The 19,781-nt window shown below is 39.0% G+C and overlaps 1 protein-coding gene across 4 annotated transcripts in view; it reads right to left on the bottom strand.

Annotated features, from left to right (window-relative positions):
• CPED1 (cadherin like and PC-esterase domain containing 1) overlaps positions 1–19,781 on the bottom strand; it is a 328,240-nt gene that overhangs the window by 257,083 nt on the left and 51,376 nt on the right. The gene's annotated exons all lie outside the window — the stretch shown is intronic.

A 19,781-nucleotide genomic window follows, 5' to 3' on the forward strand; every position in this document is an offset into this window, starting at 1 on the left:
GGACATTTCATATATTCACTGTTCCAATTTTATACCCTTTTCTTAAGAGTCTTATTCATATTCAGTCGCTCAGGGTGGCTCAGATGGTAAATAAGATTCTTACCACATAAAAGTCTTCCTTTCTCTGTATCCTTCCTTTACCAGAATTAGTAGTTTATATTCATGAATACTTATTAACTTATTGATAATAAATTGGGCTCTATGTTTGATTCTACCACAAGATTGTTTGAGTATGAAACAGCCGTTCCTGAGTCAACTTGCATTAACTAGTTCCCTTAACTGTATTCCTAATATGATGGATCTACAGAACAGTAACACAGCTCTCATAATTCATGGCTTTACTTTAAAGACAACAAACATTCAAGTTGTTGTATCTAACACTGATTATAGTAGACACTTACTAGATGTTTATTGGATTTTATATTTCAATTTTCAGAATTTATTTTAAAAGCAATCATTATATTGAAACTTGAGATTTTCAATGTATTATATAACATGGTCTCAAAATCTAATTAAGTCTGGTTTCTTGCCCTAAGAGTCTGGTCATGGATTTTTGCTTGTTATGCCTCTGGCTCCTTATCCTTTAAAGAGTTGATGATGAAAACTTTTGTGTTTCACCAGAGAGAAATTCTAAACCATTCTCTCCCTTGATGTTCTAAATCCACACTAGAGATAAAATTTTCCCATCCTAATGTCTATCCACTTTCTGCCCTAAGAGAGGTTTGGAGATTGTTTCTGAGAAGAGTTTTTTGAGCTCCTGAAATTCTTCTATTCACCTACTCACTAGCTCAAAAAGGCAACATTTTAAACTTTTGCAAAAGTTAAAAGACTCCTGCTCTAAAGAAACTTTTCATTAAGAAGAGCATGAAAAAAAATAGATTTGTTTATTCATATGAAATAAGCCTGAGAAATGTTTACTTTAGAAGGCTTGCTGAAGTTTCCTTCCACAAGTTTTTTTAAGTGATTTTATTTTTATAAAGATATTCATGCCACTTTTGCAGTCTTCTATTGAAGTATAACTGGTTAGATGTGTGTGTCTGTGTGTTTAAAGTTTTACTGCTTTAAAGACTATTGTTTGCCTGTGAGAAAAGTCTTATTATTGCATTTTACCAAATTTCTGAAAGTCTGGAATTCTCACCAACTTAGGCAACTTTAAAAGAAATGAACTCTGCAGCAATTTAAAAATCAGACTGTACCTCTCACCCAGGTATCAGTTTCTAATACCATTCTCCAATAAGAAGAAACCAGGGGTCTTCGGAGACATGGCTGATTCAAGGGCCGGAGAAGTTAAGTATACAAGATGAGTCTAGGACACCATAGTTCCAGAAAATGAAAAAAAGCTCAAAACCAAACAAGCAAATAAATAAACAAAAGCAATGATGGAGGTATATTAAAGAGGCATGGGAGCCAGTGGTCAAAACTGGCACAATTTTAGAAAAAAAATAAGTAAAGTAATATTGGATTATAACCCAAAGTATAAAATAAATATCCACTAGTCCATATGGATATAAACAAATTATTGAATAAATAAACAAATGAGGAGGAAGAGACAAATCTTTGGCATGGAAAAACACCGAATAATTTCCATAGCTACTACAAACTCAAGGAGGTAGATCACAACTTTCTAGTCCTTCAGCTTGAGTTGTGCACAAGAACACCCTTCCAAAGAGTCTCGTATAGAAAGGGGGAATAAAAAAATAATTTGCAGTGGAAAAAACTTGACAAACACTACCCCAGTTAGGTGATTAAGGTTCATATCGACAGTGAGAAGTAATGTGTACAGTCCATACCATTCCCTTGATACGATAAGAGAGGAATGATGCTTTATCTTTGTGGTCTTACTCCCCCAAACCATAACCCCAGACTAATCAGAAAAACACCCAGGCATATCCCAATTGATGGACATCGAAAACATCTGACTGATTCTTCTCAAAACTGCCAAGGTCATCAAAAAGAAAGAAAGTCTGAGAAACAGTCACAGCCAAGAGAAGCCTAAGGAAACAGAACGACTAAATGCAATATATCTTGGATGGGATTTTGGAACAGAAAAAGGACATTAGGTAAAAAAAGTTTAAAAATCTGAATGAAGTATGGACTTTAGCTTTTTGTTTTATTTTGTTTTGTTTTTAAGTCAGAATAAATATATTCTCCAGAGAAAATAAGATGATGACCGTTAAGTATATGTGGCTGTAGCTAGACACATATTAATTATATATCTCATTAAGTATTTTATATGTAGCCCAGGTGGTGCTAGTGGTAAAGAGTATGTCTGCCAGTGCAGGAGATGTAAGAGACACTGGTTCGATCCCTGGATTGGGAAGATCCCCTAGAGGAGGAAATGGCAACCCACTCCAGTACTCTTGCCTGGGAAATCCCATAGACAGAGGAGCCTTGGTGGGCCGCAGTCCATGGGGTCACAAAGAGTCAAGCACGACTGAGCACAAATTTTATACTAAAAATGTTGTATTACAAAACCAATCTGCACTACAATGCAGAAAGTGAAAAATAAGTACTCTCTCCAAGATGGATTCTCTGATAATAATTCAAATGGTATTTAAAATACAAAGGGCTGAGAAACATATCAAGTTCAAGGTTTGAGACCCTCCTCAATACATGTTGGAGAAGGAAATGGCAACCCACTCCAGTATTTTTGCCTGGAGAATCCCATGGATGGAGGAGCTTGGTGGGCTACAGTCCACGGGTCACAAAGAGTAGGACACGACTGAGCGACTTCACTTTCAATACATGCAGCTCCCCAAATTTTTAGTCTTTCTTTTCACTTGTTACCATTTTTCTCTAAACCCAAACTCCTTGGTTGCTTTTATTTACATTCATTGCTTTAGCTATATAGCTTCCCTGCCACTGATTCTCAAATTTACATTTCTCAACTTTTCTTATGTTTCAGATTTCCAGTTACTTCCTACAACAGATGCCCTGCTGAATGCATCAGAACCTATAATCTGCCAAAAAAACCTGTCAGTCCTTCCACTTTTGTTACCATCAAAGGTGTAGCCACCTTCTCTCCCTCAAGCTGGAAAGCATTACGTCATCTTCAACTTGGACTAGTCTCCCATTCCACTTGCCATCGATTTCCAATTCCCATTCAGTCTAATTAGAATTTCTTAAATATTCCCTGACTTTTTCAAATCCTATCACAGACTCTAAGATTTCACATCTCTGCAAAGCCTCCTAATTACTGGCCCTGCTTCTAATTCTTTTCCCTTCACTAATCCATCTTCCTTCCCTAGGGCCATGATTATCCTCTGAAAACAGAGGATCTTATCATCACCAGCACAATACAGATCAAATTCTTTAGCAAGGCAAGGGAGATCCTTCACACCAGCTCCCACCTAGTCCTCTAGCCCTTTCCCTCAAAGCAGCACCCCAACCCCCACTTCCTCTTAGCCACATGGACCCTTATTGGTGTCTGAGACTCCATACACTTGTAGACCTGTGTGCCCTTGCCTAGAGTTCATTCTGGTGAATGCTCTTGCCTCCAAAATCTGCTTGAGAAATCATTGTCACATACCTAGTATTCCACTTGTGACATCTTGATCCCCACATTCAGGATGGGTCACTTCCTTTACTATTCTCTCAGAACGTTTTATTTCTTTTATTCATACTACTTCTATTGTATCTTGGTTTAGTCGCTAAATCATGCCCTACTCTTTGTGACCCCATGGACTGTAGCCCACCAGGCTCTTCTGTTCAAGGGATTCTCCAGGCAAGAATACTGGAGTGGGTTGCCATTTCCTCCTCCAGAGGATCTTCCCAATCCAGGAATAGAACCCAAGTCTACTGCATTGCAGGTAGATTGTATCTTACATTACAGTTAAATATGGAGGTCTTTCTACTCAAAAATGGTCTTTGGATCTGTAACATTTTCATATACTGAAAGCCTGTTAGAAATGAAAGATTTTAGTCCTCAATTTGTGTGTGTGTGTGTGTATGTGTATGTGCGTGCTCGCTAAGTCTCTTCAGTCGTGTCCAACTCTTTGCGATCCCATGGACTGTAGCCCACCAGGCTCCACTGTCCATGGGGTTCTCCAGGCTAGAATACTGGAGTGGGTTGCCATGCCCTCCAGGGGAACTTCCCGGCCTAGGGATGGAACCCGTTTCTCCTGAGGCTTTTGCATTGCAGCCGGATTCTTTACAGCTGAGCCACCAGGGAAGCCCCTGGATCTGTAACATTTTCATATACTGAAAGCGTGTTAGAAATGAAAAATTTCAGTCCTCAAGTTAGACCTCACCAAATCAAATTTGTGAATAACAATGTCCCCAGGTGATCATACACACAAATGAGTCTGAGAAACACATATACACCTACACCTCTGCCCTGTAGTTCCTAGAAAGGTCTTACCTTCATAATGCTCTCTCTCCAGCCACACCAATTTTAGAGTTTTACATAAATAACCTTGCATTACATAAACCATGTTTAGTGTCAATATTAAGATATTCTGATGCCTGGCTATGATGTCCTGGTCATAATCCTTGTTATGAGAGTGACACTTTAAACTGGGTTCTTTTATTACTTGAGTACTTGACATGAGTTTCTGATAGACACTCCTTACACCGAATTCCACAGTACGGTGCAGGAGGTTTTAGTGTATCATTACTGAGGTGCCACTTCATTTAACCAAATATTATTCCTTCTTCCTGTTTTATTAGAAGTCATTTTCAATGATTTCTTTCAAATGCAGTGAATAAAACCTAATCATATCTAATTTGACACTGTATAATAACGCACTGGGAACTGTGAGCAATCTGAGAGGGAGGTGGGAGTCACTGATTTAAAATTTTATTCTAAGAATAATTCCACACTAATTCAGCACAGATGAGAACTAAGGCTTGAGAAAATATAGTTCACTAGTATGAGAAACGGAGAAGGCAATGGCACCCCACTCCAGTACTCTTGCCTGGAAAATCCCACAGACGGAGGAGCCTGGTAGGCTGCAGTCCATGGGGTTGCTAAGAGTCGGACACGACTGAGCGACTTCCCTTTCACTTTCCACTTCATGCATTGGAGAAGGAAATGGCAACCCACTCCAGTGTTCTTGCCTGGAGAATCCCAGGGACGGGGGAGCCTGTTGGGCTGCCGTCTCTGGGGTCGCACAGAGTCAGACATGACTGAAGCGACTTAGCAGCAGCAGCAGTATGAGAAAAAGAATCAGTTCTATCAATGGCTTATTACTTAATGACACAAGCATTTTAAGGTTGCACAGCTCTTATTCATAAAGCATTATTTTCAATAATCTTTGAGGATTTACTTAAAACAATCATAATATTTCCATGAGATATTTATGAAGCAAGTCTTATCTTCTATTTTCAAACTAAGCAATAGGTAATCTAATGCGCTTATTCAAGGTCATTCCAAAAAGCAGATGTGAAGAATAAAACTCAGACCTCCTAGAAATAATAATACCAGTACTGGTGGGATATTATGAAAATTTAATGAGTTAATATTGGTAACATGCTTAGAACAGTGCCTAGTACTTGATAAGCTTTACATAAGCATTTGTGGTTAAATGAATAGACAGGTGGGTAGGAGGTAAGATACGGGCAGATAAATTTGAGGTCTCAGTGATAATAAGTCTTGCAGCTTATTATTCAGGGCTTCTGATTAGAGTGATAGAAGAGTCTTTTAGAAAACACATAAAATAATCTCTCTCAACTCTGTCACTCCTTCATGTTTCATTAACAGGCCTTCATACCATAGGAGGAATGTATGTTAACTCACCAGATACCCACTCATTGCTGGTTTTGATCTAAAGCAAGAGAGGACCTCATCAATATGAGGCCTCAGTTAAAATTCATACGCATTATCTAGAACTGGGATCTGCAGCTTTCTCTCATTGGCAGTACAAGTGCATTTGCTAAAATATGAGACATCTTTGAGCCCTGAAACTGCCGATGAAGAAAGGTACTTGTCGTGAGTGAGCAGCAATGAGTCCCATGTGGTAGCTGTAACCTGACAGGTAGGCCACCCTGTGGGGCCCTAAAATGGGTGCTTCAGGTAAGAAGGGCCTCGGTAAGGGTAGACAGGACTATTGGCTAAAACACATTTCATCCACTTCACGATTTTTGTAAAATTGGCCCTGTTCCCAGGAGCCAAAGGGGTATCAGAAGTGTCTCCTGGGGCTAATAATTGTGTCATCTATGAGATGAAGAACATTTAAGCCAATATGAAACTATGCCAAGTACTTTTAAAGTGTATTGTTCCTATGCATCTGAGAAGCATATTTTTTTCCACATATTTTAATAGAATTCTGAAAAATCAGAATTTTCCTCTATAACATTACTTCTCCACCCCTCCAAAGATTCTTCACACATAATTTCCTATTTTTCTAATTATTTATTACTAAAAAATTGTAATCTCATTTCCCTCATTTTGATTATCCTTATTTGAAGCATCTTCTTTTTCTTTGACATTGTTAATTTTAATCTATTACCTTCTGATGCTTTAACTTCTATCATATAGATTCCCAAGAATAATATTACTGGCTTAAAAATTATAAGTATTTTAACTGTTATAGATGTTCCAGATTGCTTTCCAAAAAAAAAGACTACAATATTTCTCATTTCTACACTCAGTGTATGAAAGCTTTCCTTGGAATATCCACCAGCAGTAGGTGATATTACCAAACTTAAAATTTGCCAGTCCTGTGACTGTAAAGTGATATGCTATACTTTAAATGGTCTTTCTGTAACTTTTTGTGAATTTCATATCTTTTCATCTTTATTTTACCATCTGGATGTGAAAATACAAACTGCTTATTCATATCCTTTATATAAAAAAAGATTTGAAAATAAAAAATTAAATTTAAAAAGACGGCATTTAAAAATAGAAATTGTTTTAAATTAATATATAAGTAAAACTTCCTTCCCTATTAAAAAATTTAAATGATGTGACATTTTTAACTTCACCAGATTAAAAAATGTGATAACATCTAATACTAAAGATCCATGGAGAAATAGCACTGTCAATGAAAGTTAAAATATGAGTCATAATTTTGTAGAGGAATGTGGCAGGAGGAAGCACAGTTTTGATATTTTGCCCATGTCGACATCCTAGGAATCAGCAAACTGAAATAGACTGGAATGGGTGAATTTAACTCAGATGACCATTATATCTACTACTGTGGGCAGGAATCCCTCAGAAGAAATGGAGTAGCCATCATGGTCAACAAAAGAGTCCAAAATGCAGTACTTGGATGCAATCTCACAAATGACAGAATGATCTCTGTTCATTTCCAAGGCAAACCATTCAATATCACATCTAATCCAAGTCTATGCCCCAACCAGTAACACTGAAGAAGCTGAAGTTGAATGGTTCTATGAAGACATACAAGACCTTTTAGAACTAACACCCCCCAAAAATGTCCTTTTCATTATAGGGGACTGGAATGCAAAAGTAGGAAGTCAAAAAACACCTGAAGTAACAGGCAAATTTGGCCTTGGAATACGGAATGAAGCAGGGCTAAGACTAATAGAGTTTTGCCAAGAAAATGCACTGGTCATAACAAACACCCTCTTCCAACAACACAAGAGAAGACTCTATACATGGACATCACCAGATGGTCAACACTGAAATCAGATTGATTATATTATTTGCAGCCAAAGATGGAGACGCTCTATACAGTCAGCAAAAACAAGACCAGGAGCTGACTGTGGCTCAGACCATGAACTCCTTATTGCCAAATTCAGACTTAAATTGAAGAAAGTAGGGAAAACCACTAGACTATTCAGATATGACCTAAATCAAGTCCCTTATGATTATACAGTGGAAGTGAGAAATAGAGAAATAGATTTAAGGGCCTACATCTGATAGATAGAGTGCCTGATGAGCTATGGAATGAGGTTCATGACATTGTACAGGAGACAGGGATCAAGACCATCCCCATGGAAAAGAAATGCAAAAAAGCAAAATGGCTGTCTGGGGAGGCCTTACAAATATCTGTGAAAAGAAGAGAAGCAAAAAGCAAAGGAGAAAAGGAAAGATACAACCATGTGAATACAGAGTTCCAAAGAATAGCAAGAAGAGATAAGAAAGCCTTCTTCAGCTATCAATGCAAATAAATAGAGGAAAACAACAGAATGGGAAAGACTAGAGATCTCGTCAAGAAAATCAGAGATATCAAGGGAACATTTCATGCAAAGATGGCCTTGATAAAGGACAGAAATGGTAGGGACCTAACAGAAGCAGAAGATACTAAGAAGAGATGGTGAGAATACACAGAAGAACTGTACAAAAAAAATCTTCACCACCCAGATAATCATGATGATGTAATCACTGACCTAGAGCCAGACATCTTGGAATGTGAAGTCAAGTGGGCCTAGAAAGCATCACTACGAACAAAGCTAGTGGAGGTGATAGAATTCCAGTTGAGCTATTCCAAATCCTAAAAGATGATGCTGTGAAAGTGCTGCACTCAATATGCCAGCAAATTTGGAAAACTCAGCAGTGGCCACAGGACTGGAACAGGTCAGTTTTCATTCCAATCCCAAAGAAAGGCAATGCCAGAGAATGCTCAGACTACTGCACAATTGCACTCATCTCACATGCTAGTAAAGTAATGCTTGAAATTCTCCAAGCCAGGCTTCAGCAATATGTGAACCGTGAACCTCCTGATGTTCAAGCTGGTTTTAGAAAAGGCAGAGGAACCAGAGATCAAATTGCCAACATCTGCTGGATCATGGAAAAAGCAAGAGAGTTCCGGAAAAACATCTATTTCTGCTTTATTGACTATGCCAAAGCCTTTGACTGTGTGGATGACAATAAACTGTGGACAATTCTGAAAGAGATGGGAATACCAGACCACCTGATCTGCCTCTTGAGAAATTTGTATGCAGGTCAGGAAGCAACAGTTAGAACTGGACATGGAACAACAGACTGGTTCCAAATAGGAAAAGGAGTTCGTCAAGGCTGTATATTGTCACCCTGTTTATTTAACTTATATGCAGAGTACATCATGAGAAACGCTGGGCTGGAAGACACACAAGCTGGAATCAAGATTGCCGGGAGGAATATCAATAACCTCAGATATGCAGATGACACCACCCTTATGGCAGAAAGTGAAGAGGAACTAAAAAGCCTCTTGATGAAGGTGAAAGTGGAGAGTGAAAAAGTCGGCTTAAAGCTCAACATTCAGAAACTAAGATCATGGCATCCGGTCCCATCACTTCATGGGAAACAGATGGGGAAACAGTGGAAACAGTGTCAGACTTTATTTTGGGGGGTTCCAAAATCACTGCAGATGATGACTGCAGCCATGAAATTAAAAGACGCTTACTCCTTGGCAGGAAAGTTATGACCAACCTATATAGCATATTCAAAAGCAGAGTCATTACTTTGCCAACAAAGGTCCGTTTAGTCAAGGCTATGGTTTTTCCTGTGGTCATGTATGGATGTGAGAGTTGGACTGTGAAGAAGGCTAAGCACCGAAGAATTGATGCTTTTGAACTGTGGTGTTGGAGAGTCCCTTGGACTGCAAGGAGATCCAACCAGTCCATTCTAAATGAGATCAGCCCTGGGATTTCTTTGGAAGGAATGATGCTAAAGCTGAAACTCCAGTACTTTGGCCACCTCATGCGAAGAGTTGACTCATTGGAAAAGACTCTGATGCTGGGAGGGATTGGGGGCAAGAGGAGTAGGGGGCAAGAGGAGTAGGGGACGACAGAGGATGAGATGGCTGGATGGCATCACTGACTCGATGGACATGAGTCTGAGTGAACTCCGGGAGTTGGTGATGGACAGGGAGGCCTGGCGTGCTGCAATTCATGGAGTTGCAAAGAGTCAGACACGACTGAGCAACTGATCTGATCTTATCTGATCTGAATACAATAATTCCAAATTATACCCAAATCTCAAAAAAAAAGCAATATAAATAAATATTGTGGTAAAGTTGTATTTTATATTAACAAAGTTAAAAAAATTCTAAATATCTTTCATATACTTTCAAGAAACTAGGATGATATTGTGGTTAAAATCTCACATTTAGAGACAGACAGTCCTTGGGTCAAACCTTAGCTCCATCATTTATGATATGTGCTACTCAATTCTGCAAGTGTGAAACGGAAATAGCTACCTTGTGGACTAGAAGTGAGAAGACAATAAGTTAATGTATATAAGCTGTATAGCACAGTACATTTAATTAGTGATTTACAAAGGCTAACTTAAAAACTAGTGACATGACACTTTGTTACAATTCTTAAAAACTACATTGACATGGAAAGATAATACAGTCTTTATTTTTATCAAAATATTAAAAATGTATCAAGAATTCCCTGGTAGTCCAGTAGTTACAACTCTGTGCTTCTACTGCTGGGAGCCTGGGTTCAATCCCTGGTCAAGGAACTAAGATCCTACAAGCCACATGGTATGGCCAAAAAAAAAAATTTTTTTTAAGTATCTGTTAAAACATGTGGAGTAAACTTGCAAAAAGAGGCAGGAGACAACTGTGTTATCTCTGCAGTGATTTTTGCTTTTACCTTGGTACTCGCAAATGCTTGATTCAATATTCTATCAAAAACATAAAACATCTTGTTAAACGGGAAAACTATTTTCTAAAAATGTGGTTTGAATATGCATCCAAATAAAGCACTATTATTCTCTATGAAAAACAGACATTGAGTCTTTTCAAACACTGTACATCTTTCAGAGCACTCTATGATGCCAATCAACTGCTATATAGAAATGAAAATAAACGTAAAATTAAGCTAGACCTCAATCATTTTACAATTCCAAATGTCTCTGATATAAAATACTCAATGTGACAAAGTGATAGAATTACGTTCCATAAGACGAGAAACAGTATCAGTCTCAGGGTGCTATAGTCATGCTGTGTACAGTTATGAGTGGGAGATTTCAGACAACACAAAGCAAAGTCTTCCTGATAAAACTTAATATGCTATTTCTTCAAAAATGAACAAATAACGAACATGAATCCTTGAGCAAACAAGCCAATGGAAGGGCAAACACTCATGATTCCTGATACTGGCCCTCTCGGATGAGCCTTCAGATTACCATGGAATGTGCCTGCCATTTTCACATTCCCAGCATTCCGGCCATGATGCTAGCACCAATTTCCAGCAGAAACTTAATCTGTCTTATACTCCAGCTGTGAACTTGGATTTCCATACCACACTTCCATAGAATAATTTTCTGAGGGCATTATTTATAATAGCAAAACATTAGAAAAATCATAAATACCTAACAATATGGGAAAGATTAAGAACAATCAATAAATATTACATACATCCAGTAATATAATGTTAAGTAGCCTCTGAAATAATATATACCAAGTTTCTATGGAGTGTATTTCTGACATAACAGTATGCTAAAAAAAAATCAAACTAGAAAATTGTATAAAATGTAGAAAAAACTTGTAAAGAAGTATGTCTTTGTTGGCATTTTAGGTAATCTCTCTCATTCTTTATTATTCTTTTTACATTTTTTTTTTGCATTGTTATTTTTTATTTTTATTTATTTTTTTTAAATTTTATTTTATTTAACTTTACAATATTGTATTGGTTTTGCGATATATCAAAATGAATCTGCCACAGGTAGTATATCTAATCCAAAAATCTTCATTTTATGTAAAATGAAAGGAATCTAAGAACTTAATTAAGTAATTTAGTCATGGTTTCACAAAGACATAGAAACCCAAGCCAAAATTCCTCTTTTCCACAGTACTATCTTGCTTATCCTTCAGTTCAGTCACTCAATCATTTCCGACTCTTTGCGACCCCACAGACTGCAGTACACCAGGCTTCCCTGCCCATCACGAACTCCTGGAGCTTGCACAAACTCATGTCCATTGAGTTGGTGATGACATCCAACAATCTCATCCTCTGTTTTCCCCTTCTCCTCCTGCCTTCAATCTTTCCCGGAATCAGGGTTTTTTTTCATATGAGTCAGTTCTTCGTATCAGGTGGCCAAAGTATTAGTTTCAGCTTCAGCATCAGTCCTTCCAATGAATATTTAGGACTGATTTCCTTTAGGATGGACTGGACTGTTGGATCTCCTTGCAGTCCAAGGGACTCTCAGGAGTCTTCTCCAACACCACAGCTCAAAAGCATCAATTCTTCAGCACTCAGCTTTCTTCACAGTCCAACTCTCATATCCATACATGACCACTGGAAAAACCATAACTTTGACTAGATGGACCTTTGTTGGCAAACTAATGTCTCTGCTTTTTAATAAACTGTCTAGATTGGTCATAGCTTTTCTTCCAGGGAGCAAGCATCTTTCAATTTCATGGCTGTAGTCACCATCTGCAGTGATTTTGGAGCCCCTAAAAATAAAGTCTGTCCTTGTTTTCATTGTTTCCCCATCTATTTGCCATGAAGTGATGGGACAGATACCATGATCTTCATTTTTTGAATGCTGAGTTTTAAGCCAGCTTTTTCACTCTCCTTTTTCACTTTCATCAAGAGGCTCTTTAGTTCCTCATCACTTTCTGCCATAAGGGTGCTGTCATCTGCGTATCTGAGGTTATTGATATTTCCCCTGGTAATCTTGATTCCAGCTTGTACTTCATCCAGCCCCTCATTTCTCATGAGGTACTCTGCATATAAGTTAAATAAGCAGGGTTACAATATACAGCTTTAATGTACTCCTTTCCCAATTTGCAACCAGTCTGTTGTTCCATGTCCGGTTCTAACTGTTGCTCCTTGACCTGCATACAGATTTCTCAGGAGGCAGGTAAGGTGGTCTGCTATTCCCATCTCTTTTAAGAATTTTCCAGTTTGTTGTGATCTACACAGTCAAAGGCTTTGGTGTAATCAGTAAAGCAGAAGTAGATATTTTTTTGGAATTCTCTTAATTTTTCTATTATCCAACAGATGTTGGCAATTTGATCTCTGGTTCCTCTGCCTTTTCTAAAACTGGCTTGAACACGTGGAAGTTCTCAGCTCACGTACTGTTGAAGCTTAGCTTGGAGAATTTTGAGCATTACTTTGCTAGCGTGTGAGATGAGTGTAATTGTGCCGTAGTTTGAGCATTCTTCGGCATTGCCCTTCTTTGCAATAGGAATGAAAACTGACCTTTTCTAGTCCTGTGGCCACTACTGAGTTTTCCAAATTTGCTGGCATATTGAGTATAGCACATTAACAGCAGCATCTTTTAGAACTGAAATAGCTCAGCTGGAATTCCATCACCTCCACTAGCTTCTTTCATAGTTATGCTTCCTAAGGCCCACTTGACTTCACGTTCCAGGACGTCTGGCCCTAGGTGACAGCTAAGTGCTTCTCTTTGGGTGCATATAATTACCATTTAGAATAAATCATCTGTCCATATTTTTACCTTGATTTCACTATCTTCAAGCAAGCCCATCATGTCCAAAGACAGTGTAAATTCAGCTACTTGTTCCTATTCTTTTAAAACGGTGTCACTGGGCTTGACTGCAAATAATTAAGCTTTGCATGTTGACTCACAATTAATGGGCTTAGCATCTATATAAATTTTGGAAGGGCTTCTCACCAAGGTAAAAGATTGATTTGGGGTCCCATGGAGGCAAATGGGAAACAGTTTGGCCATTAAATACTTAAAAGGGCAAATAGGCAGAATATCTTTGTGCTTCTGGAAGAAAGACTGAAAATCTGTAATAAAGAATGACCTAGGACACTAGTTTTCAACAAGTGGTCCTGGACAGTACATTAGCATTACCTGGCGACTTATTATTTCTCAACTCACCTCCACATTCTTACTGAATCAGATCAACTGAGAGTAGGGCCCAGCAATCTGTGATTTACCAAACCTTCCAGACAATTCTGATACACACAAAATTTGAGAATCATAGTTCTAGCAAATCAGCAGATATTATGGTCAAGTTTTGCCAAAAATACATTCCTTAAACATTCAGGCAAAGAGTCTCTTTACCTTCTGGTAAGTATAAAATACAGAGTGAACAATTAGAGAGTCAAGGCAGGCTAAGAGACATCTTTGCCCTCTACGCCCTTTAATCACTTGTTTGGTCACTCTGATAACAAGATGGAATGCTAAGTGGATTTTTTAAATTCCTAAAGTTCCCGGCTCTAAATAGATCATTTTGTTGCACAGATGATGAGATTCACATATGATTTTCATATTTTTCCTTAGTGAAAGAGCTGGAAAGAGTTTTTATTATTATTAAAGGCTATTATTAACTTATTAGCAGAATTCGTCTTTCTTTGGAAACATAGACATCACTGACTTGACCCCTCTGATACAAGGTTACAGGGAACTTTCCCTAGAGGCAGTGGGCCTGTGAGATCTGTTCTTCAGTTGACAGACACAGCCCAAAGCACATTTCATTTAGCTCTATAATAGTTATTTCCTACAAAGCACTCACTATTTTTTCTCTAAACTTCAAAGAAGCAAATGATGCTTGAATGTCTGAAGTATTCAGCTCTGTTATTAATATATTTACAGGTTTATTTTTTCAATGGCTTATTCATTTGATTGTGTACCTACTAGGTATATACAAGACACTGTCCTAGGCACAGTATAAAGAATAAACAGATGAATAAAATACTCCCTGTTCTACAAGAAGTTTATCATATAGAAGGGGAGATGAGATTAACAGACAAAAATTATTAAAAAATAAAACACAAGTATAAACTAGGCATCAGAGGTGTAGGAATAACGAGTGATGAGGCCTTAGTTAACTTGTTTATAATTTTGAGTTTGAGGGGAATTTATGGGTTAATTTTGGCAACCCACTCCAGTGTTCTTGCCTGGAGAATCCCATAGACAGAGGAGCATGGCAGGCCATGGTCCATGGGGTTGCAAAGAGTCGGATACAAAACTGAGCAAATGACACTATGGGTGAGTTTAGATATTCATTTGGATTTCAAGAAATGGTAGAAAGGAGGAAATTCTAGGATACAAGTCTAAATAACACTGCAAAGTAGAAAGCTTTGCAATGGGATCAGGCAGAGGTGAGTAGGTTAATCAAAGTGGTTCTCCATCCCACCCATACATTAATATCACCTTAACGTGAAAGCCGCTCAGTCATGTCTGACTCTTTGCAACCCCATGGTCTATACAGTCTATGGAATTCTCTAGGCCAGAATACTGGAGTGGGTAGACTTTCCCTTCTCCAGGGGATCTTCCCAACCTGGGGATCAAACCCAGGTCTCCCGCATTTCAAGCAGATTCTTTACAAGCTGAGCCATAAGGGAAGCTCAAGAATACTGGAGTGGGTAGCCTATCCCTTCTGCAGGGGATCTTCCCTGGGATACTTTAAAAAAAAACCTGATGCCTGATATCCAGAGAAAACTATAATTCAAAAAAGATACATGCACCCCTGTGTTCACTGCAGTGCTGTTTGCAACAGCCAAGATATGGAAACAACATGAATGTCCATCAGCAGATGAACAGATAAAGAAGTGGTACATATAGACAATGGAACATTACTCTGCCATAAAAAGAATAAAATAATGTCATTTGTAGCAAGATGGATGGACCTAGAGATTAGTATACTAAGTGAAGTAAGTCAGAAAGACAAATATCATATGATATCACTTATTGCATAATGTAAAATATGACACATATGAACTTATCTACAAAGTAGAAATAAACTCACACATAAGACAACAGACTTGAGGTACAGGTTTCGGGGGCAGGGAGGGATGGATTGGGAGTTTGAGATTAGCAGATATAAACTACTATAAAAGGAATAGATAAACAACAAGGTCTTACTATATAGCACAGGGAACTATATTCAATATCCTGTGATAAACTCTAATGGAAAAAGAATAAGAAAGTATGTATACATAACTGAATCACTGCTGTACAGTAGAGATTAACACAACATTGTAAATCAACTGTGCTTCAGTAAAATAAATTTTTAAAAAAGAACTCAGGTAAAATAAGAACTTTAGGCCAATAAAGTTAAGATTTTCTTTTTAAAGTGATGTACAAATCCAACTCTCTGACCCCGCAATTCTGACAAAATTTTCTAAGTGGGGCCTGGGCATTGGCTTCTTTAATTTCTACATTTCCTAGGTAATTCAAGTGTAGGAACAAGCCTGAGAGCCATGCTATCGCAGGGGTATGGAGGTATCCAACTCCATGGCATGGGAAGTGCAGAATGTTGGGCTAAGAAATTTGCATTCTGCTTCAGTTCAGTCGCTCAGTCGTGTCCGACTCTTTGCGACTCCATGAATTGCAGCATACCAGGCCTCCCTGTCCATCACCAACTCTCGGAGTTTACTCAAACTCATGTCCATCAAGTTGGTGATGACATCCAGCCATCTCATCCTCTGTCGTCTCCTTCTCCTCCTGCCCCCAATCCCTCCCAGCATCAGAGTCTTTTTCAATGAGTCAACTCTTTGAATGAGGTGGCCAAAGTATTGGAGTTTCAGCTTCAGCATCAGTCCCTCCAATGAACACCCAGGACTGATCTCCTTTAGAATGGACTGGTTGGATCTCCTTGCAGTCCAAGGGACTCTCAAGAGTCTTCTCCAACACCACAGTTCAAAAGCATCAATTCTTCAGCACTCAGCTTTCTTCACAGTCCAACTCTCACATCCATACATGACTACTGGAAAAACCATAGCCCTGACTAGACAGACCTTTGTTGGCAAAGTAATGTCTCTGCTCTTTAATATGCTATCTAGGTTGGTCATAACTTTCCTTCCAAGGAGTAAGCGTCTTTTAATTTCATGGCTGCAATCACCATCTGCAGTGATTTTGGAGCCCCCCAAAATAAAGTCTGACACTGTCCCCACTGTTTCCCCATCTATTTGCCATGAAGTGATGGGACCAGAAGCCATGATCTTCGTTTTCTGAATGTTGAGCTTTAAGCCAACCTTGTCACTCTCTTCTTTCACTTTCATCAAGAGGCTCTTTAGTTCCTCTTCACTTTCTGCCATAAGGGTGGTGTCATCTGCATATCTGAGGTTATTGATATTTCTCCCAGAAATCTTGATTCCAGCCTGTGCTTCTTCCAGCCCAGCGTTTCTCATGATGTACTCTGCATGTAAGTTAAATAAGCAGGGTGACAATATACAGCCTTGACGTACTCCTTTTCCTATTTGGAACCGGTCTCTTGTTCTATGTCCAGTTCTAACTGTTGCTTCCTGACCTGCATTCTGCTTACTGCTGCTGCTGCTAAGTCACTTCAATCGTGTCCGACTCTGTGCGATCCCATAGATGGCAGCCCACCAGGCTCCCCTGTCCCTGGGATTCTCCAGGCAAGAACACTGGAGTGGGTTGCCATTTCCTTCTCCAATGCATAAAAGTGAAAAGTGAAAGTGAAGTCGCTAAGTCATGTCGGACTCTTAGTGACCCCATAGACGGCAGCCTACCAGGCTCCTCTGCCCATGGGGTTTTCCAGGCAAGAGTACTGGAATGGATTGCAGACATAAAAATCATTGAACACTTCTCCAGAGGGAACTGACGGGAGCAGAGCTGTGCTTACGGAATATTAAACTGGCACTTGTGGGACTTCCCTGGTGGTATAGTGGTTAAGATTCTGCCTTCCAATGCAGCGGGTGTGGGTTCGAAATCTGGTCAGGGAACTAAGATCCCACATACTGCAGGGTGAGTCCAAAAATGAAAATAAATAAATAAATAAACCTTGTAAAAAAAAACTGGGAATATTGGAGATCAAAATGAAATATTTAAAAAATAAAAATAAAATTAACTGGCATCTGTGGTGAAGATGTATAATATAAGGAAGAGACCAGCATCTGGGAGAGTAATTGTTACTGTGATGGCACAAGGGAGGCACAGGAACTGTAAGGAGTGTGGAGTCATGGCTGAGAAGGCATATCACAGGGTGTGGTGTCTGTTGTGTGTTATGGTGAAGGAGAGAGAGGATCTGATGATAAGCTTTAGAGTCTACAAGGCTGAGGGCTCACAGTCAGCATTACTAGTTAAGAAAAACATTCCCAGAGAATGGAAGCATCATGCATTATCCACCATTTATACATATCGAGGTCCAGGGACATACAAATGAAAACATCTATCAGGTACTAGGAAAAGCAATGCTTTCTCAAGACTCTGCCTATAGGTGACAGATTAGGATTCAACATTATTTTTAGGTTATCCCCAGAGAAACTTTCTTGAGATATAAGTGACATCTAACATCATGTTAATTCAGTGTGTACAACATGATATTCTCTCTCTCTCTCTCCATACATATATCTACTAAGCACATATATATGCTATGTGCTTAGTCACTTCAGTCATGTCCAACTTTTTGTAATCCATGGATGGCAGCACGCCAAGCTCCTCTGTCCATAGGATTCTCCAGGCAAGAATACTGGAGTGGGTTGTCATGCCCTCCTCCAGGGGATTTTCTGACCCAAGGAATCCTCCTGCATTGCAGGCAGATTCTTTATCACTGAGCCACTGGGGAAGCATGTATGTGTGGGGTTGTGTGTGTGTATGAACTGTGAACTTCCAGATGTCCAAGCTGGATTTAGAAAAAGCAGAGGAACCAGAGATCAAACTGCCAACATCCGTTAGATCATAGAAAAAGCAAGAGAATTCCAGAAAAACATCTACTTCTGCTTTATTGATTATGCCAAAGCCTTTGTCTGCGTGGATCACAATACACTGGGGAAAATTCTGAAAGAGATGGGAATATGAGACCACCTTACTTTCCTCCTGAGAAATCTATATGCAGGTCAAGAAGCAACAGTTAGAACCGGACATGAAACAATAGACTGGTTCCGAATTGCGAAAGAAGTACGTTAAAGCTGTATACTGTCACCCTGCTTATATAACTTATATGCAGAGTATATCCCATGAAATGCACGGTTGGATGAAGCACAAACTGGAATCAAGATTGCTGAGAGAAATAACCTCAGATATGCAGATGACACCACTCTTATGGCAGAAAGTGAAGAGGAACTAAAAGCCTCTTAATGAAAGTGAAAGAGGAGAGTGAAAAATCTGGCTTAAAACTCAACATTCAAAATTACTGCAGATGGTGATTGCAGCCATAAAATTAAAAGATGCTTGCTCCTTGGAAAAAAAACTATAACCAATCTAGACAGCTTATTAAAAAGCAGATACATCACTTTGCCAACAAAGGTTCATGTAGTCAAAGTTATGGTTTTTCCAGTAGTCATGTATGGATGTGAGAGTTGGACTATAAAAAAGCTGAGCGCCAAAGAATTTATGCTTTTGAACTGTGGTGTTGGAGAAGACTCTTGAGAATTCCTTGGACTGCAAGGAGATCCAACCAGTCCATCATAAAGGAAATCAGTCCTAAATATTCATTGTAAGGACTGATGCTGAAGCTGAAACTCTAATACTTTGGCCACCTGATGAGAAGAACTGACTCATTGGAAAAGACCCTGATGCTGGGAAAGATTGAATTCAGGAGAAGGGGAGACAGAGGATGAGATGGTTGGATGGCATCACCGACCTGAAGGACATAAATCTGAGCAAACTCTAGGAGTTTGTGATGGACAGGGAAGCCTGGAGTGCTGCAGTCCATGGGGTCACAAAGAGTTGGACACAACTGAGTGACTGAACTTCCTGATATATAGTAGAAGTTGCTCAATTGTGTCCGACTCTTTGAAACCCCATGGACTGTACAGTCCATTGAATTTTCCAGGCCAGAATACTGGAGTGGGTAGCCATTCCCTTCTCCAGGGGATCTTCCCAACCCAAAGATCAAGCCCAGGTCTCCCACAATGTAGAAGGATTCTTTACCAGCTGAGCTACCAGGAAGCCATATATATGTATTTATAGTATGTGTGCGTGCACACATCTGTGCATATTAAATAATAATAACCACAATAAATCTAGTTGAGATCTGTAACCACACACAGAATTATAC

This window comes from Bos indicus x Bos taurus, chromosome 4, assembly GCF_003369695.1.
Source record: "Bos indicus x Bos taurus breed Angus x Brahman F1 hybrid chromosome 4, Bos_hybrid_MaternalHap_v2.0, whole genome shotgun sequence".
Lineage (NCBI taxonomy): Eukaryota > Metazoa > Chordata > Mammalia > Artiodactyla > Bovidae > Bos > Bos indicus x Bos taurus.